Raw genomic sequence first — 26,711 nt, 5'->3', positions numbered from 1 at the left:
TTTAGTAGTGACAGTATCACCCCTAGGTGTAGTGATTTCGCTTACTATGATAGTCGGGGGAACATCCCTCAATAATCTCACTAATAAAATCCCTGATTTGTCTGCATCTGCGTGTTTTAGTTAGGTATATGTTCTGTAGTCTATGACCCGAAGGGACTCTAGTAGTTCCGCATGGTAGATACGTATCTCCTGTAGTTGGGCCTGTCTTGCTTCGTCACTCGCAGCCTCTTGTTCCAGTATGCTCATCCTATTCTCTGTCGCTATTAGATTTTTGTGTATTTCCTGTCTGGCTCCCACTGTAGCACTAATCGCATTACCCCGGATAACTGCCTTGAACGCATCCCATTCGACAGAGATGGAGGACGCAGTGTTATTATTGTCCGTAAAATAGCACATTCTAGTATTAGCCAGGGTTGTGCGGCGCACCGCTTCTTCTAATAATTGGGGTCGCAATTTCCAGGTGGGTACTGGGGTGGGGATCCTGCCCCAGAAGAAGGTGATTTCTAAAGGATTATGGTCCGAGAAAGTCTTAGCGGCACAAGTCACACACAACACATATCTAGCTATCATTCTTGAGCAGAAGATCCTGTCAAGCCTCGTGTGCAACAAATGAACTGGAGAGTAAAATGAATATTCTTTGTGTATCGGGTGTCTGTCTCCACACATCACTCAATGCCCATCCATCGGACCACACACAGAGCCCTTGCCTGCTTTGCTGATCCCACTCCATGTAGGGGAGGATGTGGGCGATCTAGAATAACATCCATGACCGCATTGTAATCCCCTCCTATAATCCATGGGTGCATTTTCATTAGGATCTGGTTGAGTCCAGCAAAGAATTTATCTTGATCAAAGTTTGGGGCGTAAATATTACCCAATACAATGTGCATGCCATCAAGTGTCCCGCGTAATATTAAGTATCTTCCCTGCATGTCAGTACGCCGCTCTAATTCTATAAATGGCACCCCGTGTCTGATCCATATCGTTGCGCCCCTGGCGAAAGCAGAATAGTTGGTGGGCAAGATTTGTCGCTTCCATTTCTTGCGCATTTTCGCCGCTTCCGATTCTGTGAGATGAGATTCCTGCATGAATACCATCTGTGCTTTGCGCCTGAGTAGCTGTGTATGTACCCTATGGCGTTTCTGTATGGATCCTAGACCCCAAACGTTTCATGTGATTAAGTTGTAGGTGTTAAGCATATATATCACAGTGTGGAGGTGTAGGGTGACATTGCAGATATAAAAGAGACGCCACAATCCCTATCAGACAAACAATTTGTACCAGAGCTTCAAACCCCCTGCACCCCTCCTAAACTTCCAATACCAGGCCCAGTTGGGGAACTATACTGGACCAAGCAAAAAAACACAACCTGTGTAACTGTACTGTATCTACATGGTGTATTCGCAGATAGGGGGTCATCACTAACACCTCTCATGGTGTTGTGTCTACTTGTGGTCGAGCTCGGGGTGAATCCCGGGACTAATGTACATTCTAAATTAACGCCATTTTAAATCACAGAGAAAAAGGATACGTGCTTTGACACCAACTTCAGCATCACAGTTAATAAGTTGTAAGTCCGTCCGAGTGTGTAGGATATTCTTGCAGTCCTTTTAGTCCAGTAGGCCATCCACCGTCTGGAGCGTCAAACTAGGGAACAAAGTCAGGCTGCTCTCGGAGTCCGATCTGATCGTGTTGTCCTCTGAGGAGGCAGAAGCCATAAGTAGATCAGTCTCTGAACGTGGACGCTGTCTTGAGTGCTTGTTCCTTACTTTGTTGTACTTGTTGCTGCGTTGGACTGTAGAATTGTGCCTTGTGGACTGATTTCACCATGCAGCGTGGTCGCCTGTTTGTACGTCTTGGGCTGTTGGGTAGGCTCTGTGAGGCGGTTCCTGCTAGCGTGGCCGGGTCCATTACCTCAGTCAATTCCTCCACGTCCTCGGGGCTCTCAAAGAAGTCTTATGGTTGTGTATGATTTTCAGTCGTGCAGGGAATTGTGCGTATTTCAATTGCATGTCTTTTAGTTTCTTTTTGACAGCCATGAAGGAGGACCTTGGTCGCTGGACCATTAGGGTATAATCCGGCTATAGCGATATTCGGCAATTTTCAAATCTTATTTGGGAGCGCTCTTGCGCCTTCTGGAGCAGGGTGTTGCGGTCTCTGTAATTCAGCATCCTGGCTATTAGTGGGCGAGGTGGGGCACTCGCCTTGGGCCTCCCAGGGGGTATCCTGTGGGCTCTTTCCACGCAAAAATAGTCTGATAGCCCCTCAGGTGCCACATTTTCTTTGAACCGTTGCTCCATGTATCGAGCGGCGTCCGGGCCCTCACTGCGCTCTGGTAGTCCAATGACATGTACGTTATTACTTCTGGCCCTTCCTTCCGCGTCTTCTATTCGGTCCTGGAGGCTTGTGACCTGTTTCTGCAATTGTTTTATTTGCCACGCATGCTCCTTGTGTTGTGGTACTACTTCATCCAGCGTTGGGCTGTGGGCTTTCACCTTGTCCGCTAATTTTGCGTGGTCTGCTTTGAGTAGTGTGAACCCAGTTGTGAGAGCGCCAACTTGTTGTTCAATGGCTTTTCTGGATTCCCTGACCTCTCGTAATATCATGTCAAGTTTGTCCCATGAGGTCTCCTCATTAGTAGGTGGTACACCCGTTAGCGTCATCGGGATTCTTGTGTACTCTGGGTCCTCCGCATGTTGTGTGGTGTTTGTGGTCGCCTCCTGAATCTTCCCCTTGGTGCGCCCCATGTCGTTTCTGTGTGCATCTTTCCCGGTGCCTTCACCTACAGTGGAGCGAGAGGGCTTCCGTAGGTGATGTGAGACCCTGGCGTCAAGTGGGTAGGGCTGACGGTCCAGTGGAAGCTCCGTGTCCTCACGCAGCAGTTTACGCACCGCACTCTTTGGCACGTCTTCTTGCCAGCTTCGAACAATGTGTGCACTTAAATTTGATTGAACAATGTCACTCTTTAGTCTCACACACTGTGTTTCCAAATTTTGGGTACAGGACTCCGATTCCTGCTTATGCTGCCATCTTACGAGATCTTTTGGTAGCGGTCGCTACGTGTCCTTTACCTGGCCAGAAGCGGGGGTAAACAGGGGGGAGGGGGGGGGAGAGAGTTGGGAGATCCCTGCCACTGTCCAGCAAATCATCAATTGTCAATTGTGGGGCCAATTCCCTCTTGGTTCCCAAGCAAGTGAGGCTCTCCGTCTTTAATTTAAATCACTAGCAAACTGTTTCCCCGGTTGTTTTTAGCTCTTTGAGACAGGTCGGGTTAATAAGCTTCCCGCAGTCTCTGCTTGATTCTGAGTTGGTGCTCCCCGCTAGTAGCACTGGCTATCCGGTGTGATTAATCCCCAAAAGGTTCGGTCAGTGGAGCATTAGTGCTCCGGTCGTAGTCGCGTTTATTTCAACTAGTGACCTCATAAATTACAACTCAGGCCTGTGAGATATGTCGCACTCCGGAGGAGGGTGGGGGGGGGGTTCTTTGATTCGCGCCAGCATTAATTGATTGAAGGACCCCACCCCACCCCCCCTTGGAACACCCTAACCTGCGGTATCAAGAGGTGTTCTTCTGCATGTTAATTTTCACAATCTCAGTCCGGGCCTCTGGCCCCAGTAGGCCGCTCTCCAGGCCCTGTATCTTCGTTATGACGCGCGACTCGCGCTCGTCAGGAGCCGCTGGCGTTCCACTTTGTCCGGGCCACTCCCCTCCGTAGGTATTGCAGCTAAATAGATGGCGCCGATCGCGCCTCCCAGCACAGTAGGATCAAGGGCCGATTTCCGGTGAGCGCTGCAGAGAGCCGGTTAGTGAGTGGCCCCCAGGGTGTCTCCGTGCCTCCGCTCCCGTTTTCTCAGCTGTCTCCAGACATGGGCAGGCATACTTTTATTGGTAGCCACCGGCGCCTCGCCCAGTCTGTGCCATGGATCAAGTGTGTGGCGTCGAGCGTGCCCTGTAGCGCTGCCGTGTCACAGGCCGCTCTCCAGCAGGGTCCGCAGGGAGGTGGTAGTGGGACGGCCTCCCGGGCGTCTGTGCCGCTGCGCTTCTCTTAACAGATTTTAAAAGGGCATGAGCTGGCGTCTTGGGCTAAGCTTCCCCCAGTGCCCCCAATGGGGAGTAGTCGGGCTTGCGTTGGTTCTCAGGCGGCCTCACCGAGTTCCTGGCCTTCTCCGTCTCACCCTGCACGGCCGATGAGTAGGCCGCACACCGTAAATCTCTCCCTGCGCCAGCGACAGCAACGGTGTAATCAGCTCTCCCGGTCAGTTGCAACACACCTTCGTGCTGCTTCTTCAGGCAGACTCCGATGGGCTCTTATGGATGGCGGTTCAACAGGATTATGCAGCCCGGGCTTGGAGCTCAACTAAACGGCGTCCGCCATGTTCAGCGGTTAGCCACGCCCCCGAATCTTTAAAAAAAAAAAAAATACAATCTGGAAACACTCTCACGGGATTGTGAAAAATAGGAAGGAGTGTCACGCTCTGCTATGCACACTTGTTACTGTATGAAGGAGTCTTACTGGCTATGGTGTTTATCAGACTCTACTATTTATGCTCATTGGTTATAGAAGAGTTGTGAGTAGAGTTAAGGTACATCTAAACACCCATCTACGCACACTCTTCGTCTGAAATAAGGTCTGAAAGGAGAGCCCGGTCGCTTCCCACACCCTACTGTGCTCACCCATCATAACAGAGAGAGGTCTTAGCAGAGAGGCCAGTCCCTCTACACATCCCACTATGCACATCTGTCATCTGAGACAGAGTTATGAAAGGAGGGGCCAGGCCTTACCCACACTCTACTGCACACTCTTATCGTTGCAGAGAGGCCAGTCACTCCACACACTACTACACACACCCGTCAACTGAGAGAGAGAAGTCCGAAAGGAGGGCCCAGTTTCTCTACACACCCTGCTAGGCACACCTGTCATTGCGAGACTAATGACACCTCGAAAAAGATTGCTTAATACATGTCTTGATATCGGAGGAGTGCTGGGAGGTTCCCATTTAAAGTATTGCTCTGCTCTTTTAAGGTGTTAGTGATCTCCCATGAAAAGTATTGCACAACTGCTTTGAGGTGCTGGTAGTCTGCATTTATAAGTATTGCATCGCGCTGAGGGTTGCTTGTAGTCTCCTATTAAAAGCAGTGCACCGCTCGTTTGAGGTGCTTGTATTCCCTCATTAAAAGTAGTGCACAGCTGTTGAGCCTTTTTATGCCGCAAAATTAGAAAACGGGGTTCCGAATTAAGTCCTGGCTAAAAATACTGATGTTTAATTTAACTTGCATTAAGATGTTGATGGTCTAGCAGGCCACTCCTCTTCAAAAGTCGCATCTGAAATGGTTTCTTCTTCTAACCCTCCTTTGTGGTCCATGGTTCTTTCTTGCCTATTTAAACAAGCCACAAGTATCCAGTGATGAAACAATTACCAACCTGTGACATTGGTTCTCCAGGGATGGTATTGCCATGAAAACAAATCAAAGCTTCTGAAATTTGTTTTACCAAGATCTCTTAGTGAGATTTGATGGATAACTGAATGTGGTTATTTCTTCATCTCACTAAAAAACACGTCAATATCTATTCTTGTAAAGATGTCCACTTTTCATTGTTGTTGTAGAAATTATCATGTGGATGGTTTTAGTACCTTAATTTGTTTGTTTTTCAGCTGGACCACTGACTGGGGCCATGTTTAATCCTGCTGTAGCCTTATCACTAAATTTTTTCTGCAAGGAAACCAACATCTCAGACAACCTGTTTGTGTACTGGCTTGGACCTGTTGCAGGTAATACTGTTTCAAGCAAATTATGTTTATTTTAATGAAATAAGGGTAACATATTCTTCTTTGCACCTTTTATGCTTATTTTTTACAACTATTTTAAAATTAAGGAAATGCACATTATGTCATTTTAAAGAACTTTTGTTTGTTTCACACTCTTTAAACTACGTTTTACCATGTTTCCTGATTGAGGTAAAACGTGGAAAATAGGGCCAAGTGTCTGTTTTGCCATTGAGATTTTGTTGAATTTTTTAACCCAAAATTGAAGGACCTAGGTCACATGTCACACGTGCAGCAGTCTTTTAGAAAAGTTTACCCAAGCATCCCTGTTTCCCCAGTCACTGTTAAAAAGCAGAGAGGTGGAGAGAGGGCTTCAGTTAATGTAAAGCACTGGTCTTTACTGTGAATACACTCCAGTTCATGCCTCTCCATTATAGAAGTGAATAAACCATGTGCTCATCAGTCTTGACTTTTGCCCAAAAGGGTCAGTCTAGCCCAAATTGCTTGACCACATATCATCTGAACTGTAACTCAAACGGCCACCTGGGAGAGGCAGGGATCAGAGGAGTCTGGTCCCCGGCGGAGTCCGGGCTCCATATCAACCTATTGGAGCTTCAAGCGATTCGCCTGGCACTGAAGGCATTCCTTCCCGCCCTCCCTCAAGGGGAAGGTAGTGCAGGTGTTTACGGACAACACCATCACCATGTGGTACTGCAACAAACAGGGCGAGGTGGGGTCGTGGACCCTATGTTAAGAGGCTTTCCACCTTTGGACATGGCTGGGACGTCAAGGCTTAACCCTGGTGGTTTGACACCTGGCAGGTTCCCTGAATGCCAGGGCGGACAAACTTAGCTGTTGGTGCCTGGTGGATCATGAATGGTGTCTTAACTCGGAGGTAGTCCAAGCTCTCTTTCAGCAGTGGGAAGAGTCTTCGTTAGATCTGTTCGCCACTGAAGAGAGCGCGCAATGTCAGCAGTTCTGCACATTAGAATTTCCAAGGCGACACTTGTTCGGCGATGCTTTTTGTCGCAAGTGGAACTGCAGCCCCCGTATGCCTTTCTGTCGGTACCACTTCTGCCCCGAGGGCTGAAGAAGATCAAGCGCGACCGGGTCCAAGTCATTCTTGTGCAAAAAGAACAATTGATTGACTGAATGCAGAACAATGTCATACATTCACCCAAGTACAGAGACTGGACCTAAATCCATTGTTTCTTTGCTCACCATGCCATTCCAGTTTGAACCCAGCCATATGCAAATCAGTTTTGACCCTGGAAACAAGCATCCTAGGACCGGTTTCGGACTTTTAGCCCTCATCAGCCTGGATAGCTTGACTCCAGTGGCATGGAGAGCATGAGACCCACATCTGGGCATACCTGTCCCACTCAGGGTGACAAATGCAAAAAGAACAATTGATGGACAGAATGCAGAACAATGTCATACATTCACCCCAGTACAGAGATCTGGGCCTAAATCCATCGTTTTTTTTGCTCACCATGCCATTCCACTTTGGACCCAGCCATATGCAAATCAGTCTTGACCCTGCACCCAATGGGAACAGTCCAACCCGAACAGCCAGGCCAGGTCCTCCTTGGACTGGAAACAAGCATCCTAGGACTGGTTTCGGGCTTTCAGCCAGGATAGCTTGACTCCAGTGGCATGGAGAGCACGGGACCCACGTCTGGGCATACCTGTCCCACTCGGGGTGACAAATGCAAATAGAACAATTGATGGTCAGAATGCAGAACAATGTCATACATTCACCCCAGTACAGAGATCTGGGCCTAAATTCTTGTGGCACCGAACTAGGCACGAAGAGTCTGGTACCCCGAGCTCCTGACCATGGCTATCGATCCTCCAATCTGACTACACCTTCGGGAGGATCTTTTGTCGCTGCAGCAGGGGATGGTTCTCCACACGAACCTGTCCAGCCTCTACCTCCTTGCGTGTAGATTGAGTGGTGACAGTTGACAGCTTTTGATCTTCTACCCAAAGTTTGTAATGTCATCTTGGCAGCCCAGAGTGCCTCCACTAAGATGGTATACGCCTATCGATGGAACAAGTTTGTGGCATGGTGCACAGCAAAGGCTGTGGATCCCCTTTCTGCCCCTCTTTGAGGTTATTTTGTTCCTTCTCTCTTTGGCCCAGTAGTGCTTGGCTCTGTCCACTCTTAGAGGCTATCTGGCAGCGATTCCTACTTTTCTTCGGCTAACAGATCAGCTCTCTTTGTTCAAGTCCCCTATTGTAAGTAGGTTCTTTAAAGGCATTATTCATCTCTTTCCTCCATCTCCTTTCATAATGCCTCAGTGGTATATGAACCTTGTTTTGACTTAACTTATGTGCACTCCCTTCGATCCTCTTCACAACTGTCATCTTAGGCTTCTCACACTGAAGACTGCTTTTCTTGTTGCCTTCACCTCTGCTCACAGAGTTAGTGAGCTTCAAACTCTTCTCCTCTATTCCCCCTTTCTTCTCTTAGCATCCGGACAAAGTGGGGCTTTGAACGAGACCCTCAATTCTACCTAACGTTGTCACCCCTTTTCACATCAGACAGACTATCACATTGCCCACCTCCGCACCCTTCCAAAGAGGAGGAGAGACTCAACCGTCTGGACCCGAAACGTGCGCGGTCTTCTTACCTTGACCACACTTAAGATTTCCGGATAGACTATCAACTCTTCAATGGCTATATGGGTGCCAAGAAAGGTCAGGCTGTCCAAAAGCATATCTCAAAATGGGTTGTCCTTTGTAGAAAGATTTATTATGCTTTAGCAAAAAAGGAACCTCCAGTGGGGCTGCGGGCGCATTCCACTAGAGCTACGGCAGCAACTACTGCTATGTCACGTGGAGTCTAACTTATTGACATCTGCCAGGCGGCCACATAAGCATCTATGCACACCTTCACCAGACATTACTGCCTGGATAGTCAAGTCCAGAGGGACAGCTACTTTGCCCGTTCTGTCCTCCAGGACTTTCTGGTGTGAACTTGGTTTGCAGACCCTCCTCCTCGTTTGGTATTGCTGGGGTATCTATTCTAAGGTAAGGAATTTGTAACTAATGGTCTCTTTCAGATGAACAACCTACTTTGGTAACGATGTATCTGTAAGAGACCTTCATTAGTTATAGATTCCTTACCGCCCCACCTATCCTCCCTGCTGTGCAAACTGACATCTAGGGTTTTGGACTCCCTTGCTGGGTCCTTGTTGTGGTGCACCAGTGGTCAGTGTCTTCCATTGCTCTGTTCTTCTGGCGTGGAAAGTGGTGTCAGAACTGACGTTGGCACGTAGGGGCGGCGACTAAGTAGACACCGGGACGCTATCCCGGCGACCTCGACGACGGATGCGTAGTTGACCAATGCCACCTACCGATGCGCAGGAGCACTGCTGAGGAAAAAAAATCTCCTCCGGATCCAGTCTGACGCCTGGGGGTGATTCTAAGGTAAGGAAACTATAACTAATAAATGTCTCTTACAGATACATCGTTACCGAAGGTAAGTAACTTGTTCTTTGCGGCCATTCAGCTTGCTCACATTTGCTAAGATGTATTATGGAGAACTACGTACACCTTCACAAAGTACCAGTGTTTGTATGTGCGGTCCAAATCCCAGGTGTTGTGGGATAGGTGGTGCTGCAGAATCATGATAAAGCATGTTAGGAATAACCTTTAAACCCCCATATGACAGAGAAAAAATAAGGAAAAGGAGCATGTAGGTTAAAAGTACATAAAGTTGAAAAATATGAACTGCTCCATTAACCCCTTTAATGCGGGGCGGATTCCCCCGCGGTGCTGACCGTTGCTTGCGCGGGCGTGGTCATGACGGAACGGTTCCGTCATGAGCACAGCTCAACCGACGCTCATGACGGAACCGTTCCGTCATGAGCACCGAAGGGGTTAAGGATCCTGGATGTTCCATCGTCCATAATGCACTGTACTGGCAGTATGCTTTACCGTTTTCGTTTTTTCCAACTGGTGCTGAGTGCATTACCGAACACTATAGTGTATTTTACCCTATTTGTGAGGATTCTCCAAATTTAATTTCTTTAGTTTTTCATTCTACTTCCTAATGTGTTTGAAATTTTTCCTTAAATTTTTTTTTTACCTTCTTTGAGGGGATTTCTGCACAAATGCTTTCACTTTTTGTGAATTGACCCTCTTGAGGTGGTGGGGGGAACTAGACTGCTTCTGACTCACATTCCGTTTCTCTGATGCATTTACTCTTCTCACAGTGAATCAAAGAATGCGGTTTTATAATAAAAAATGACGAAAGTTGCACTTAAAAACATGAGAGGATTCATTGAAGAGAAATGCTGAAAGATTTCAGAGTGGAGGAGGAAGGAAAGAGACACCATAAGCCATCCAGCAATGGTGCTACCTGTACTGAGACCGTGCATTCCCCAGAAATGTGTCTTGAAGAGAAATTCAAAAAGAAAAATAGGTTTAATCATTTCCACATCCTACACCCCCACCCCATTGCTAAAAACACCAGGCTACATTGAAGCATGGCTCGGCACCAACGTCTTCTCTTTTTGAAGTCCAGCCTGGTGGCATATAAGAGTTTGATGCAGGAATACAGGTTCCATCAGGCAAGCTCTCATTTCCCAGCCACCGAACAATTGGCACATGCGATGTTGAAGCATTCACTGTCACCATCGAAAAGATGGTGTCAAAACATTTGCCATCAAAATGAGAAGTATCGATACACCCTCTAAATGATCAACGTTGAGGTGTTTGCTATTGAGATGATTGCCTTTGAAGCACTTGACAGCGTCTGTAATTTCAGGATCACCTACTGGACATTTTTTTTTTTTTACTCCATTGGTATCATCCTTGTCATCAGTGCTTCTAATGTCCATGGTTCGTTTGCTCCTTTAGATCTTCCACCAAGACCAGTCACAATTATCAGGGTGCAGGGAAGTAGGATCTGCGTTCTCGGACAACCCCACTTTTTGCTGGTGTCATTATGTTTTACAAACTAGTCTGACTTGGATCCTGCTAATCGGGATCCCAGTAGTGTGCTTCTCTCCTCAATTGGACATGGTGAGTACTTGGGCACACCCCAGATTGGCTACTGGTGTACCCTTGTAAGTCCCTAGTATATGGTACTAAGGTACCCAGCGCATAGGTACACCAGGGGTCCGCCACGGGCTGAAGCATATATTCTGCCACCCATGGGATATCACTCAAATTGCAATTACAGGCCTGCCATTGCAGCTTGTGTTAGCTGGTTTTAACACCACTTACAACAGATACAAGTTTCCTTATATCTGAGGTCCCTGCACTGAAAACCTATGTCATCCCTAAGGCAGGCCTTTCAATCTTGAAGGCAGGGTGCTCGGTTGTAAGTGTGAGGGTGCCCCTGCATGAGCAGGACACCTCTTCAACCCTCGGAGTCCATTCTCCTGTGTTGTAAGTGCAACAGCCATTACGATACATAGTGGCCATGCGTCATTACACGATTGCTAACTCGAAACTGGCTGTAACAAACCTGGTCTTGTTTGGTATAAAACATGTTGGAATCCTACCTCCAACACAGTTTATGGTTTTGGGGGTATGATTCCATGTACTGTAAAGCTCCTCTGGGAGGCCCTCGGTGCTCCCATTACCAGTCTTCTAGACTCAGACAGCAAACTATGGCTGCTGGCTACCAGAGACACGATTCTGCCCTCCTTCTGCTGAGCCAAGTTTGAGCAGGGGAAGGCAGGACAATAGGTTTCCTTTCACAGGGAGGTGTGACCACCTCCCAGACAGGGCTTAGTGTATTGGGAAAGGGTGGGGGGGGGGATTGCCAGCGCCACTATAATGCTTTGTAGGGCACATATTGTGCACTCCTTGCATACTCCAGTTGGAACCAGTTCAGGGAGTCATTGGCTCCCGCTCTGGTGCAAAACTGGACAAAGGACATGGGAGTATTCTCCCCACTGTCCAGTCCCTCCTGTGGAGCGAACCCTGAATCATCACAGCCCTTTCCTTAGGATACTTAAGGGCGGTTCCTTGGATTAGTTTTGGGGCAAGATTCATATCCGAAACCACTTCATCTTCAACCATCTGGGCACTTTGGACTTCGCTTTGGGAACCGAGACAGCAACTAGGAAGACTCCTGCTGCTCCTGGTCTCGTCCTCCTGCCAGTCTTCTGCGTCGTCTGTGCCTGTGCTCCATATGGGTTCTTCTACAGGCCTGTGGACATCCAAGACACTGCAATGAATCTCCCTTGGAGTGAAGGATTCACTTCCCTGCACCTGTGTGCACCGTAACAATGTTGACCGGTCTGCTGTTCCTGAGCTCCTACGGACTCCGAAAGGTTGAGCAACACAGGTGGTGGTTCTGCAACTCCCTCGAGGCCTGCACTGTCTTCACAGCAAGTTTGAAGCCAGTATCCCTCATCAGAACCGCTGGAGCAGTACCCCTGTGCACCGTGTCGACTTGCCGTTGCCAAGGCTTGTTGACTCTCTTCACCAGAGATCTTCTTGCTCCAAGAGGCTCCAGCCTCAAGCATCTCCTGAAGCCAAGATCTTTACCTGCACTGTATCCTCTGCATCGTGAACCTTCATCCTTTGTTCAGCTGCTCGAGGTCCTCTTGCAACTCTTGTGCCTCTGGCCTGTGAGTCCTCTGAAGCGTCTTTGTTGGTTCCAATGGGCTCCCCAGCTTGCTCTGGGCCTACTCTGACTTATCTGCTCGTGGTGAGTCATTTGGACCTTGCTGGTCCTGACACTGCACCTTTTTTAAATACTACCTTGTTTGCCAAGGCTTATTGGTACCCCTGCCGGACACTGACCCCCTGGCTCTTGACATCCGAAGTGGAACAGCTTGTGAACAGCTCCTGGTCTTTCACAGCGTCGCCTGGTCTGCACAGCTGCAACTTCAAGGGCACCGTCAACTCTCCTGCATCTCCGACATCGGTGGGCATTCGTCTTCTATGCCTCCTGAGTGACATAGACTGTCCCTTCTGCTAGCAGGTACCTCTCAACTCAAATCCACCTGTGGGTTGCCCTGGACTCTTTCAGTCTCTTCACCAGCTGCATTTTTACTTAAGTCCTCCATTGTGGTCTACGGCGGTTTCCGATGTCAATTCGCACCTATGCACCCGGCCTCCCTGGTGTTGGTATACTGGTTCCTTGAGTATCCGCATGTGGGGTGACTCTCCAATCTTCCATCTTCCACAGGGTTTATTTGAGGTCCTCTAGTAAGGGTCCTTTTTCTTTAAAATTGCAAACACGACTTACCCATTGACTTGAATTGAGCAAGCAGTCGTGTTCCCACTCTTCACATGACCTCTGTGGGGTCCCTGGATACTTACTTCAGGTCGTTCCTTGGGTCCCCTGCTTTTCTATGTTTTCTGGGTCCAGTCTCTTAGGTCATGGTTCACACACCACTATTTTAGTATATGGTTTGGTCTCCCCCCTGGGACCACTGTGTATTTGTGCCACTTACGTGTTCTATTATCAAAGTATTGTGGTTATATCTCCAGGTAGGAGATATTGCAATGTGTTCGTGAGTGTTTATATAAATACATATTTTTATAACTACACTGTGTGGTTATTTTTCATTTAACCTACACTATATGGATAGTACTGGTAAAACAAGCTGCTTTACATTCCCTCTGGACTAAGCCTAAAGGCTGCTTTCCACAGCTACAACTTAGAGAGCTTTCTGTGGCTGTCAAAGACCTCTAAAATCACCCTAAAGGTTGTCTGGATTAGTGCAGGGTGCTTCACTTACATAAGTGTGCACCATATGCTAAGCCAACCTCCTACACAAGTGGATATAGGTATATATATCACCAATGCTAAAACATAATTAATCTCCAATGCACCTCTGAATCGCCCAGCTACTCCTCCTGTATCACCTCTTAAGATATATAAAACCAGACATTTACTTCTTCAAGACAACACTTACCCAATTCCCTATAGATCATACACTTCTATGTTACCATCATGTTCATCAGTACGCTCTTCATCCATAGATGACATCACCACGGTCCATGATGTGCTTCTAAGCGGAGTGCTGAAGCTTAACAGACAAGTTGGAAGTTTCTCAGTCCACAGTTTCTGTCATCAGGGAAACCTTGCCTAGGATTCTGGTTTTGCAGAACTTGTGGAGGGAATAAAACTTTTTTTAGCCACAAAAAAATGGCGACCCTGGGACTACTAAAAAAGTATAAGATCAAGACCTGGCATATTTAAGCTAAGAGCCTAAACCACAATTGGCTATAGTCTTGGTGATCAGAAAGAAGCATGCTGCTGCCCCCCCAGTTGAAGAGAGTGAATGTATTTACACAACAGGGTATGTAAGGTTTGTGGTTCCACATCAACCGCATTTAAAACAGCAAGCACCATTGCCTTTCTGGGGAATTTAACAGAGCCTTATTGGAGTTCCTGGCCACCTTAAATGAAGAACTCTTAAAATAGCTTGGTGACAAGACAACTTAGAGGCTACAATTTCCCAACCAAATAATCAGCTCTTCTATTGATTCTGCTGATCTAGCCGTCACTGAACTTTGGAGTGGTATTTGCCTCCGATGTGAGTCCTGTATGCGACGGACATCTCTGAATCCTGACGCTCAGTTAAAGATCATACACCTCCTGTTCACTCTATCAATTCTGTTTAATTCTCACAGTCACAAGGCAAGGGTAAGGTCAACACCACCAGCAACTCTCCTTCTATTGGAAGTCCTAATATCATTCACGAGAATGACTCCCCTCCACCCCCCCCCCTTCCTTTTTGTCTGTTCACTACAATGGTTGGAGGGAATATCTCAATTCATTTTTGAAAGTGGGAAAAGTTAACAACTAACAAATAGGGCCTACAAATTATACATAGTGGTTACACCCTTCAATTAAAATCTCTGCCTCCATCAATCCCTCCAAACCCTGTGTCAAAACATCAGCTGCATTTACTAAAGATGGAAGATTAATTTCTTCCAAAATGCTCAGTAGAGCATGTCCCCTCTCTTTAAGATAAAAAGGCATGTTTTCAAGGCATTTGTGGTCCCTAAAAAAAAAGATACTAAACAAGGATTCAGACTATTTTTCTAACTGAGACAAACTAACAAGTGGATTAAGAAACCGTAGTTCAGAATGTTAGCTCTTTACCAGATATACCCTTTGTTCATTAAAAGGTACTGGATGTGCTTTGTGGACCTACAAGGTTCCCATTTATGCATTTGACAGTCGAAGAAGCATAGGAAATTTCTGAGGTTAACAGAAGGCATATTTCATTACCAGTACCCAGTCCTTCCCATCAGCTTGAAATCAGCTCAACAAAGCATTTCAAAAAGCATGTATATGTTAGCAGTTCGTCTTTGCAAACCAAAATTTATATCTATTCCTGTCTTGATTGCTGGCTGATAAAAACTCACTTCAACATCAACAATATGTTGCTGCATCCACTAGGTCTTCACACCAACCACGCGAAATCAACTTCGACCCCCTGAACAAATTTGCAACTACCTAGGAGCAACATCAAACACAGAACTAATGTATACTTCAGAGGAGAAAGTATCTACCATTGTTAAAAAAAATACCATCACCTTCATAGAACACCCTTTCCTCATCCCTCCTGAGAAAAATGGCCTCTTCCATCTTCCTATTACCCAATACAGGGCTCCTCATGAGACCTCTGCAACAATGCTTAAGTGATCAATGGTCTTAGTTGAAAGACAACTGACAGAGCAACCTAAGGCTATCCCAGTAAAACATTCTCTCAAATGGTGGTGCAAGGCAGCCAATCTTCAATAGTGAATTCCCTTTCATCAGGAGCCCCCAAAGACATTCCTACATATATGCATCCCTGATGGGGTGGGGAGCCCATCTGCAAGATCTGAGGGTGTGTGTGTAGAAATTGTAGTAGGAGAACAGCGACTGCATTATGGCAGTGTTCAGGAACTAAAGGCAGTCTGTCTGGCAGAGAAAGCCTTTTTTTGTTTTACTTTCCTTAACAGTGAACAGACTCCTGATCCTTACAGACAACATGACCACAGTACATAACCTCAACAACCAGGATGGTAAAGATCCAGAGTTCTATTTCTGGAAACTCAAACGATGTGGCGCCAGGACACAGCGCCTAGCAGGTAATATATACATTCAAGCTGTGCTTCTTATAGGCCATCCAAATTGGCAGCCAAACCTTTTGAGCAAATACTTTGTTTACAACCACAAATGGGTTCTTAACTAGAATGTTTTTTTGGGTTTCCTCAAACATTCTGTTTGCCATTTGCCAATCCACAAAATGGTCAAGCGTCACGTCCAGGGTTTGAGAGGCAGGATTGATGACCAATGATCTTTTGGTTAATTGTTCTTACAAATTTCTTTACAACTTTCCCCCAACCTTGCTGGCCCTGTAAGTCCTAATAAGGATGAAAAACTCAAATGTGACTACTATAATCATTGCCCTTAGTGGCTGAGATAGTTGTGGTCCACGACTTCTTCTTATCCATGGGACCTCACAGTAATCTGCTGTGCAAACTTAGCTGTTGTACCGGATGCAAGGGAAACTACATCTTCCTAAGGTTCAATCCGTGCAATTTGGCAGCATGGCTATTGAGGCTTTGCAACTCAGCCATCTGAACATATGCCAGGATTGTATGAACATTCTCAAGGAAGCTACGTCCATCTGCCAGAAATTCATGTTTGTTGAAAAGGAATAGATTTGATGCTTTTAAAAATATGTATTGCCTGATTTCCTGTCAAGAGGATGACTCACTCAGTTTTAAACATTCATTTGCATGAGAGTCCCCCAGACAGGACTAGCACTGACCTACATTGAATCATGTATTTGCCATTTCTTGGGGAGTGTAAGGGGGATATTATTTGCCTATTTTTGCTACGGCATTGCTACTACCAATTAGCAGGTACCACCGGCTGAGTGATATTGGCGGGTGTATGTGTACAATACGCCAATAAAACAGTTAATCCTAAAAATTAATTTGTCTGCCATCACAATATACAGAAAAGGACCTACATAAAGATCCTTCTTCACAATTCCTATTGTAAAGTTATTTTTATAGGGTTAAAAAAAGAAAATTAATTTTCTCCAGAAAGGCAGCCTTCTCCGCCATAGGAACTTAATTTGGTTCCTCTTTTTGGACCCATTCATAAGGCCTCATTACATACCACACCCGGAAGGTAGCTTTCGTAATGGTAGTTACATCTAACAGGCAGATTAGTACCCTTTAAGTTCTTTTGCCATGAGTACCGTACACAATTTTGATCATAACAGACTAGTTTTACAGGAAATGGTAATTGTAATTCTAGGTATCCCAACTGAAGTTATAAATAACCCTTCCTCCACCCCATTTGTCATTTAATACTTACACTTTTAGTATTGTGGTAATTGTGGTAATTTCCTTCAAAAAGAGAAGAGCTTTAAGGCAATCTTAGACTACAGTGCATTTAGGTAGATTGATCGTCCATTCTCTTAAAGGGCCAGTGCATAGTTTTCAATCTTGTGCAATTTTAATCTGCAGGGACCTGCTCTTTGGAATATTGCAGTGTTTACCTCTTGTTCAAGACGCATTTTTTTGCTTGATAAAAGAGAAGTGTTCTAAGATCCCCTTACACTGAGTGGAATACACTACGATTATGACTTCAGAGAGGATATCTATGATCCAGAACCAGGATTAAAAGTAACATTTCCATATTCATATGAGACGCTACATCCTCACATTTCTAATGATCCCGTATTCTATTTAATTTGGTAATGACTATCTGAGCAATGGATAGAGTATATCTCAAATCCTCCAAATGAGGGTTTTCAACACTACTGCTTCACATTAACTACAGTTGATTGCTGCAGTAATTCAGGCATGTGAATATATGAAATATACCAATGTGTGATTACTCAGTTTAAACAAGGGAACACCGGAAATTGTTATGTGGTGTTGTGAAGACATTTGAGTGATATTAATTAGGGTTTTGTAAATCCCTTTTCGAAATGTAAAATTACAGCCTCACATTTCATTCACAATTTGCAAGCTTCATGAGCGTGAAATGTGTTTTTCTCTGGTAGGAGATTTCCATGTTTAGTCATAAGAAGTTGAATAGTCCCGCCCTTACAATACAATATACAATAACAAGTGCCGGTACCCTGGAGCACTTCTTTAGATATATCTTCTGAAGTGGATATTTTTCGCCTTTCTTCAGGAAGGCCTGCAAAGACACTTAAGAGATAGAAAAGACAATAATGCAGCTTAACTAAATAGGCTACAATGGCTACAACTTCATCATGAAGTTTAAACGATAGCCGGTATACTATGTTTTGTGCAATTGTTTATGGTGTTTAACACACCGAAAACTACCCTTCACAAAACTCCTTTTTTCATGATAGAGATGAAAGGATGGGACAGAGTAGCCCCATAGGCTGCCATTATATGTCTTAAATTAGACGCTTTGCCTTTAAGAAAACTCCAGAGACCACCAGTGTCCCATGATGCACAGCCAGTGGCAGTTACTTCAGTTTTTTTTCCGGCTCCTGCTATCAGGACCCTAGAGCATTGAATTTATTTTTTTTCTTCTTAAAATCTCTTCAGAATATTACGTCTAAGTGTTTCACTCGACGTCTTTGGCCTTTCTCTACCTTTTTCTGTCTTTTCCTGAAAGGAATTACCACAGTTTCATTAAAAAATGCCATCTCTTTTTGATAAATGTCCTGACTGTGGAAGGAAGAAGGCCAAAACTGACCCTCATAGAGTGTGCATTATTTGCCTGCCTGCTACTCACGTTCCTGATTTCTGTTCCATCTGTAAAACCTTTTAGCCTCTGGGGGGCTCCCCCGCAGGAGAAGGGCTGAAAAACGGCATCTGTCTCGGTTGACGTCTAAGGCTACAATGTCGAGAGGAGTCACAGCGGCGACTTGTTTGCCATCGACCGAGAGCTCTGGGTCGAAACGACGTCTATGTTCAACGTCGAGGAGAAGAGCTTCGGCGGTGGCTACGCCAACGGCGACAACTCTTCGTTCGCCGTCGAGAAGCCCACCGCAAATGGTAACAAGATCGCCGGCAAAAACATCGCATCACTTGACGTCGGCACATCACCGTCGATCGAGGTCGACACATCACCGCCGATCGAAGTCACCACGCCACCGGCGATCGATTCCACCTATCGCAGTTGAGAAAACACTGCAGTTCGACGTTGAGAAAACACAGTCGATCACGGACTCGGTCGACTTTCTAGAAGTCGATGTCGAGAAGAAGTTCTCTTTCGGGACGACATCGGAGGTCCCCGTCGACAAGTAGATCAACGTAGAGAGGGAAAGATGGGTCTCCTGTGGAATTTGCAGCTCCTTCTTTACTCCAGAAGGCTCGGAAAAAGAGGCGACTAATCTACTCTCCGGATTTGGAGTATTCCCGAACTTACTCTCCCTCTAGGACCATATCACCTACTCATTCTCCTCCTCATCTTCCAGATGATCAACCTAGGCCACCTACATCGACGCCTCCTCGGCCAACCGCACCTCCTCCTCCTCCTCGACCTACTACACCTCCTCCTCCGCCTACTACTCCACGAAGGACACGGTCCAAGTCCCACACGAGGGATCGTTCTTGCAGCCATAGACGTTCCTCTACTCGTTCCCACCGCCAAATGACGATATTTCTCCTTTTCAAGAAGTTTTCGTGCAGGTGGCTTCCAAATGGATCATTCAAATTTCCACTCTGACGCCATCAGCTTCTGTGATACTTAAGACTCTTCAATACAGACAAGCATCTTGTCCCTTGCTTCCTCTGGTGCCGGGCCTCTTGGAACCGGCAATGGAGCTTTTTCTAACACCCTCTTCCATTAAGGCAGCTCCATCCAGGCTGCAAAAGAAGCATCGTCCTCCTGAACACGATCCCACATTCCGAAGGGCAGATCCAGCCCCAGATTCAGTCATTGTGGTGACAGCTAAAAAGCAATATACTACGGATCCAACATCCACAGTTCCATCAGACAAAGAGAGCCGTTAGATAGACTCACTGGTAAGGAAAGTGTGCAACACACCAGCAACTTCCATGAAGACTGCTAGTGCCACAGCTCTGTTAGGTAGATATGACCGAGCCCTGTGGGAGTCGCTCCAACAATTTGTGGAACATCTACCTCGAGATAAAAGAGAGGATTTTAACGAGATCTAATGGAAGGAGTTATGGTATCTAACCAAGTAAATAGTGCTGCTGCAGACACATCTCTTCTGGCTGCACATGGATATTGTCACGGAGTGCCACTCAGATGGCATTCATGGCTTCGCTTGACTTGCCTGAAGCACAACAGTGCATCCTGAATCTTCTGTTCTCAGGTACTACACTTTTCCCCTCTCATGCAGACGAGGAGATGGCCCCATGAAAGCTGAGATGGAAACATTAAAGCTGTTGATCTCGAAAGACCCAAAAATCAACAAGAATCTTTCCGTCCTTTCTCACGCCGATGTTCAACACAAAGGGTTCAAACCCCTCGGTGGTATAAGGGTCGACAGTAAGGCACACATCAATCGTATCAACAATCCTACCAACCTTACCAAAAAACAACAACCAAGAGGAAGGTCAGGACAACCTTCACAAGGAGACAAGATGCCTACTGGTTCCAAGCCCTGAATCATGTCCTCCCCCTGGTAGGGGGAAGCATTCAACATTTCTTGGCAGAGTGGCAAAGAATCACACAACACAGTTGGGTTCTGAACATTGTGCGCAATGGATATTCTCTGATTCATCAGCCCTCCACCATCAGTGCCTCCGAAACAGTCAAGTTTCCACCTATCACAATTATAAGCAATTCTCTTACGAAAACAGGCAGTAGAGCCTGTTCCTTCGTTACGATGCAAAGGGCTGTATTCAAGATTCTTTCTCGTCAAAAAGAAAGACAAGAACGAGCTTAGACCCATTCTCGATCTAAGGAAGGCCAACAAATGGATTCGGAGAGAAAGATTCCAGATGTTAGCATTACACCAGATCTATCCTCAACTACATCGAGGGGATTGGTTATGCGCAATAGACCTACAAGACGTATACTTCCACATCCCCATCATAAAGAAACATCGCAAGTTCTTGAGGTTTACAGTGGGAAACCACTACTACCAATACTTTATACTTCCTTTCGGCCTGAAGTCGGCACCCAGGATCTTCTCCAAGAGCATGGCGGTGGTAGCTGCCCATCTGAGGAAAAAGAGTGTTTGTCTACCCCGATCTAGACGATTGGCTGATCAAGGCATCCACGTGTCAGGAGGCTCAACCACATTTCAATTGGACCTCCGACCTTCTCCTTCGATTGGGACTTCACATGAATCAAATGAAGTCTATCTCGATGCTTGTACAATGCCTACAATATATGGGAGCATCCATTGATACTTGCACGGCAAACGTGTATCCTTTGGAGGAGAGACGCCTATCGATCCTTCAGAAGGCTCAGGCTCTCATGACAATGTTGCACCCGACTGTGAGGAAGGTCTCCTCTTCTGGGCTCCACGGGGTCTTGCATATTCCTCACGACAAATGCACGTCTCCACATGAGACCCCTGCAGGAATGTCTGAAAGACCAATGGGACCAACGAACAGGAGATTGGGAAGACCGGATTCAACTGTCTCAACATGCCCTCCGGTCCATCAAATGGTGGTGTTCACCCACCAATCTACTTCGAGGAACTCTTTTTCACAAGGATATACCGGCTCAAACTATAGTCACGGATGCCTCTCTCCTGGTATGGGGAGACCATACAGATCACTTTCAAATTCAGGGCAAATCGTCACTCAAGGAATCCCCTTACCACATCAATCTGCTAGAGTTAGGAGCAGTTAATTTGGCTCTAAAAGCTTTTTAGCCGTCATTCTGTGCCAGCTCTCTGCTTGTACAGACGGGCAATACAACAACAATGTTTTACCTCAACAAGCAGGGAGGCTCAAGATCTAGACTATTATCTCGGGAAGCCCAGATAATCTGGAAGTGGCTTCTAGCCAGAAACCTGACCATAACAGCAACTCACCTCCCAGGTGTTCAAAATGCTCAGGCCGACTTTCTAAGCTGACTCCTTCAGGAAAATCACAAGTGAGTCTTAAACGATGATGTGGTACAAGATGTATTCTAAAAATGGGTTACTCCAGAGGACGATTTGTATGACACTGCAGAAATCAGCAAATGCCAAAGCTTCGCCTCCCAGGTCTACCAACCGGGAACCCTGGGGAATGCCCTATGGATCAACTTGTCAGGCAGATTTCTCTACGCCTTTCCTCCAGTTACCCTGATCCCAGCAGTCCTCATCAAGCTCTCTCAATCACTGGTGAAGATGATTCTCTTAGCCCCGAAATGGCCACTTCACCGGTCTATCCGTCCACATCTCAGGCTGCCATGCAAACCACACTTACTAACAAAATTTGGAGGACCGATAGTGCACCCCAAAGTCTCCTCTTTGAATTTGGCAGTATGGCTCCTGAACTAGTGTAGTATGGACACTTGAAATTACCTCAACTGCATGGACATTCTTAAGGAAGCTAAGCGGCCATCCACACGCTCCGCTTATGCTCATAAATGGAAGAGATTCTGTATTTGGTGCTCATCGAGGAATGAGGACCCTACCACTTGCCAGGAATATGTTATCCTTCCATACTTGCTTCATCTAGCATAATCTGGCCTCCAATTTTCTTCCATTAAGGTTCACTTGGCAGCCCCAACTGCTTACAGGAAATGCCCTTCACAAACTTCCTTTTTCAGAATTCCTGTCAATAAAGATTTCTTGGAGGGTTTAAAACAGGTTGTTGCTCCCATTAGAAGTCCTTCCCCTTCTTGGGAGCTTAATGTGTTTCTTTCTCGGCTAATTAAAGCGCCCTTTGAACCCATTCATAAGGCTACTTTTCAGCATATGTCTTGAAAGAGAGCTTTCCTTGTGGCTATCACTTCTGCCCGCAGAGTTAGCGAAATTCAGGCACTTTGCTGTCAAGAACCATATACAGTTTTCCATACATCTAAAGTGGTTATGAGTACTCATCCTAAATTCCTCTCTAAGGTAATTTCGGATTTCCATGTGAACCAAACGACTTCCTTGCCTTCTTTTTTCTAGCATTCATTTTCTCGGATGGAGGGAACGCTTAATTCCCTGAATGTAAGCAGGGTTTTAAAATTCTATCTGGACAAAACTAAGGATACAAGGAGAGCGGATCAGTTATTTGTAAACTATGGGTCTCTCCGTACAGGTCTAGCGACTTCTAAACAATCCATTTCCAGATGGATTGTCTCTTGTATTTTACTCTGTTACCAAAAAGCTAACCAATCCCTTACTGGTAAGCCTAGGGCTCACTCTACCAGAGGGAAAGCAGCTACTGCGGCCTTGTTTCGTAATATACCCATTTCGGAGATTTATAAGGCTGCTACCTGGCAGTCAGTCCATACATTCACAGGACACTACTGCCTGGACTCTGATGCCAAGGCAGATGCTCAAGTAGGTCAGGCTTCTCTTCGGAACCTCTTTGCTTAAACTTGCAGTTCAATTCTCTGACTCTTCCACCGCGTCTGTTTTATAGGGATGGGCTTGCTAGTCTATTCAAGCGCTTATGACTAAACATGAAAATTCCTTACAAGAGAAGGAATAGTTTCTTACCTGTAACCCCAGTTCTCTTGTAGGGGTATTTCCATAATAAGTCATAAGCAACCCTCCCTCCTCCCCGGTGGAATAGACAGACGTATCCATCATACAGAATAGGCATTCATTTCTCATTGCCTTCGAAAAGAACTAAAGTAACTGCCACTGGCTGTGCATCCTGGGATACTGGCGGTCTCTGGAGTTTTCTTGAAGGCACAGCATCTAGTTTAACACCTATAATGGCAGCCTAAGGGGCTACTATAGCCCATCCTTTCATCTCTATCATGAAAAAAGGAGTTTTGTGAAGGGGAGTTTTCTGTGTGTTAAACACCATAAAAAATTGCACAAAACATAGTATACTGGCTATCTTTTTCACTTTAAGATGAAGTTTTGGCCATTGGAACCTATTTAGTTTGGCTGCATTGTTGTCGTCTTTTTTATCTCTTAAGGGTCTTTGCAGGCCTTCCGAAGAAAGGCGAAAAATATCCACTTAAGAAGATATATCTAAAGACGTGCTCTGGGATCCCGGCACGTGCGCAGGACTATTCAAGTGCTTATGTCTTATCATGGAAATACCCCTACTAGAGAACTTAAGTTACAGGTAAGAAACTACTCCTTTTGTTTTGACAGGTTTGTGGATGAGGCACACTCTTGTGCTGGGTATCGAGTATGTTTTAGTTTTAGCTAAAGTGAAATGTACACATTTTCAAATTCTTTGCCCATCCCATTTGCTCCCATGATGCAGTCACCCATCTAACCATCTGTATTTGCACCCCCACGTATGTTGATTAGTCTCATTTAAGCACCTACCTAAGTAAGCTTATGTTTTTGTTGTCTGCGTCTGTATATATGTGCCTCTTTGAATGTAGTGCATATAGATCCATATTAACGTATAATACAACAGCTGCAGCCATCACAACAAAAACAGTCACAATTGAGCCCTGTTGGATTTGTTATTGGTTGTTCGTTGTACGGGTTTTCCACATTTTACATTCTTGGAAAAGAAACCCCCTTGGTGGTGTTTGTGAGTGTGCTCCTAAAGTGGAAAGGCAGAGGGAATATAGTTAAGAAAAATTGTTTATTGAGAAAGGCAGTAGCTTACAGTAAATTCTTATTTCTTTGAATTTGTATTTCAGGAATGATCTTGTCAGTGGCACTGTTTGATCATATCTTCCCTACTCTGAAAAGGTTAACTGGCGGAGGAGGAACAGTAACCGTGAAAATGGATTAAGGAATGAATAAGTGGGACATTGAATTCTGATGTGATCTTGATTTGAGTGAAAACAACTAATGGCTTATTTACTGAAAAAAATTATCAATTACAGAAGAACAGCATTTTTTGCACTCAAGTTTTAGAACGACACAATTGCTGTGAAGGAATGGTCACAATATTCAAACACAAAAGTACAAATGCTATTTTACTTGTATTAAATTAACCGTCACCCAAATTATTTTGCCCACCTTACAGAAATATATTTAATACGCTAATATTCATTTTAAAATGTGTAGCAAAATAATATTTTATGACAAAAATGTAATTTATTCTTATTAAAATATTTTAAATGATTTAAAGAAGTTTCAAGTTGCTTGAATTTTTCTTATGTAAAAGTCCTGAGAAATAGGATTTTACTTGCCAATCTGCTTTTTTTAAGTTCAAAGACCATACCACTGTTTTACATATGCAAAAAGGAGTGACTTTGTTTAGGTTTGGGAATGATGGCCCTAAAGTTTCATATTCAAGTTTTGGGACTCTCAATGTTAACATGTGAGGGACCTCTAAGAGATGAATTGTTATAGAGATACAAATATCATGCTCTCTATTTCAGCATTATCTGCCATTTTCTGCAAGAGTAAGCTTTGTGGATGCTGTGGTTTAGTCTTTTTTATTGTCTCGGTTTCTTGTCCCTTGAGCGCCACATTGTGGCCATTTTTATAGGCTAGATGTTAATTAGTAGTTTTGCTGCTGCTTCTTCTCCCTAGCTGTCTGAGAACCTCTGCTGCACAAGCAGTCAAAATAAGTTTAAAAGTTTTTAATTTTTTTAAATTTTATTTCAAACTATGAATTGTATTGCAAGTCCATCGCTGCATTTCATCAAGATCTAGTCAATTCCATTGCCTCATGGTCCATCTTCCTTTTTTCAGGCCTTACAGGTTGAGCCCCAAGAGTTACCTGGTGCAATAAACAAAAAACACCACACATCCCAGCATCAAAATAAATGCCCAGAAACTGCTCTGCACATCCTAATTTTTCTGTCTTAGAAAGCGGATGAATCTGACCTGGGCTCAAGAATTTGTATACTTTGTTACATTGTTTGTTTCTTTTGGGCATTATGAAGACTAAAAGGTACACAACCAAGCACAAACATCAGGAGTGTTCTGAGGCTGATACTTAAATTGTTGTAAGAGAAAATGCAGCCAATGCTCTTTCTGAACTTCAAAAAATTGTTTTGTTGCAGAAAATGATTGACGATTCAGTTGCTGCTGTTGTACAGTTTAAAGATAAAGACAATGGACGGAAGGCAGAGCAAATCAAACATTCACCCCCAGTCAATAGATCTGGGTTAAATCCATTGTATTTTTGCTCGCCATGCCACCCCAGTTCAGTCTTGACCTTGTTCCCCATGGCAACAGTCCAGCCCGAACTCCCAAGCCAGGTCCTCCCTGGACCAGAAACAAGCATCCTGGAAACGGTTTCTGGGCTAAACCCTTCATCAGCCAGGCTAGCTTGAATCCAGTGACACAGTGAGCACGGGACCCACGTCTGGGCATACCCGGCACATTAATGGCGAAAAAGCAAAAGACATTCATATGACCTGGCAGTTCGGGCTGGACTGTTCCCATGGGGAGCAGGGTCAAGACGCTGATTTGCATATGGCTGGGTCTGAACCGAAATGGCGAGGCGTGCAATAAAATAATGGATTTAACTCAGACCGGTGACTATCTGTGAATGTTTTATTAAATCAGCATTCCTTCATCATTTGTTCTTTTTGTATTTGTTGCCATAAGTGGGAAGGGTATGCTCAGACGTGCGCCCCGTGCTCGCTATGCCACCAGATTCACACTAGCCCGGCTGGTGAGGGGTGTCACCCCACAACCAGTCCCAGAATGCTTGTTTCTGGTCCAGGGAATACCTGGCCTGGCAGTTCCGGCTGGATTGTTACCATGGGGAACAGGGTCAAGACTAAGTTGCATATGGCTGGGTCTGAACTGGCAAGGCATGCAAAAGAAACAATGGATTTAACCCAGATCTGTGACTAGGGGTGAATGTTTGAATAAATCAGTATTCCGTCCATCATTTGTTCTTTTTGCACAGTTTAAATATGTTTCTACTTTTCCCAGAAGCCTTGATGGCAGCCTGATACTGATATGACTACATACACTGCAGGATGATGATGATACAGAAGACGACTTTCAGAA

The 26,711-nt window shown here is 45.3% G+C and overlaps 1 pseudogene across 1 annotated transcript in view; it reads left to right on the top strand.

The window, feature by feature from the left end:
• The window catches only part of LOC146805916 (aquaporin-11-like), a 348,642-nt pseudogene extending 323,773 nt beyond the window's left edge, over positions 1-24,869 (top strand). Inside the window, exons 2-3 of the transcript XR_014967937.1 lie at positions 5,656-5,772; positions 24,431-24,869. The product of XR_014967937.1 is annotated as an aquaporin-11-like (transcript). The remainder of the gene's footprint in view (positions 1-5,655; positions 5,773-24,430) is intronic.
• The last annotated feature ends 1,842 nt before the right edge of the window (positions 24,870-26,711 follow it).

The sequence above is a fragment of the Triturus cristatus genome, chromosome 8, assembly GCF_964204655.1.
Source record: "Triturus cristatus chromosome 8, aTriCri1.1, whole genome shotgun sequence".
Taxonomy (NCBI): domain Eukaryota; kingdom Metazoa; phylum Chordata; class Amphibia; order Caudata; family Salamandridae; genus Triturus; species Triturus cristatus.
The sequence above is the reverse complement of the archived record's forward strand: the minus strand, read 5'-3'. Positions and strand labels throughout refer to the sequence as shown.